Raw genomic sequence first — 1,959 nt, 5'->3', positions numbered from 1 at the left:
GATATGCACTCACTGATAAGTGGATATTAGCCCAGAATCTTAGAATACCCAAGATAAAATTTGCGAAACACAAGAAAATCAAGAAGAAGGAAGACCAATGTGTGGATACTTCATTCTTCCTTGGAATAGGGAACAAAACACCTATGGAAGGAGTTACAGAGACAAAGTTTGGAGCTTAGACGAAAGGATGGACCATCCAGAGACTACCCCACCTGGGGATCCATCCCATAATCAGCCACCAAACCCAGACACTATTGCATATGCCAGCAAGGTTTCGCTGAAAGGACCCCGATATAGCTGTCTCATGTGAGGCTATGCCAGTGCCTGGCAAATGCAGAAGTGGATGCTCACAGTCATCTACTGGATTGTCTGGGTTTCTTAGATGCAGATGAAAATTCCCCCGGACTACAGACTGGAGAGATGGATAAGCAGTTAAGAGCACTTAGCTCCAGGACTCAGGCTGGGTAGTTCCTCCAGCCCCAGGGGATCTGATGCTCTCTTCTGGGTTCCTCGGCTGCCTGATCTGTACATGCACATATTCCCACACACATACACATGCTTTTAAAACAAAAATACTATTGAAACGTTTTTAAATCCCTTGACTAGAGGACAGCAAGAGCCCTTGGGATCGAGGTGTCCAATACGCTTCAGCCACCAGAACAGCTTCAACTTCCCACCTGAGGTTGACCCCTCCAAAACAGGGTTACACCTACACACTCATTCATTCATTCATGATAAAAAGCCTACCAGCATCCACCATGTGCCGAGCATCATTCTAAAGTCATGGGATACAGCATAAACAAAACTGCTCTTGCGATATTGACATTCTACATGAATATAGTAAGTAAATTATACCTTAAGTTATAAAATAGACTGTTCCACCAAGAGAGAGAGGGAGGGAAGGGAAAGCGAGGGAAGGTTAACTTGGGAGGGCAAGTTGAAACATAAATTTGGTGGTCAGAGTAGATTTGTGCAAAGACTTGAAGAAAATTGGGGAATGAGCCAGACAGTTTTCTGAGTCTAGTCTAAGCATAAAGAACAGTTGGTTCAGAGGGTGGAAGCCTGCCTCGTGGGTTCTCAGAACATGTGTGATGGACCACACAAGCAAAGAGAGTAGCTGGTGAGGTGGCAGCAAGCAGATGGAGAGGGCACTGACAGCCACAGGGAGGCTTTGGAGATGAGCCTCTGTGGGTTGTGAGAAGCAAGGAGCTATGACAGACTCATGGAGAAGCTCCGGGTGAGGCAGCCTTAGGGTGGGGCTAGGACTAGGATCGAGGTTCAGTTACTGAAGATGTAAAGCAGGTGACCAGAATGCAAAGTGGAAATAAGCCTAGAGCAGACATTTATGCAGGCAAAACATCCACGCACAGAAAGAGCGGAGAGCTGGTCACAATGGAAAGCTCAAGTCCCAGCTACTTGGAAGGAAGATGGTTGGAACTCAAATATTTAGGGTTAGCCTGGGCAAGAGAGGAAGTACCTATCTCCAAAAGGCAAAATAAAGTCAGGCACAATGGTGCCTACCTATATTACCAGCAGTCGGGAGGCTAAGGCAGGAAGACAGTGAGTTCAAGACCAGCCTCAGCTACAGAGCAAAACTTCATCTCAAAACAAAAGAGTTAAAAAAAAAAAAAAAAAAAAAAGAATGCATTAAACACACACAAAATCAGGAGCGGAAGAGGACCATAGGACAAGTCTCTTGAGGTTTTGCTATAAAAGGAGCAAAGAAATGAAAACACTGGGAAGACATATCAAGATGACATGAAGTAACTGTACTGGGCATGACAGTGTACATGGGGAGGCTGGAACAGGAGGATCACGGGTTCAAGGGCAGCCTTGGCAACACACTGGACTAGGTCTCAACACTCTGGACTAGGTCTCAACACACTGGACTAGGTCTCAACACACTGGACTAGGTCTCAACACACTGGACTAGGTCTCAACACACTGGACTAGGTCTCA

General features: G+C 45.9%; 1 protein-coding gene across 1 annotated transcript in view; it reads right to left on the bottom strand.

Moving 5' to 3' along the window:
- Fkbp9 (FKBP prolyl isomerase 9) overlaps window positions 1-1,959 on the bottom strand; it is a 47,888-nt gene that overhangs the window by 2,073 nt on the left and 43,856 nt on the right. The gene's annotated exons all lie outside the window — the stretch shown is intronic.

Source organism: Mus pahari, chromosome 2 (genome assembly GCF_900095145.1).
Source record: "Mus pahari chromosome 2, PAHARI_EIJ_v1.1, whole genome shotgun sequence".
Taxonomy (NCBI): Eukaryota; Metazoa; Chordata; class Mammalia; order Rodentia; family Muridae; genus Mus; species Mus pahari.
This window is presented reverse-complemented; position numbering and strand designations above follow the sequence as displayed.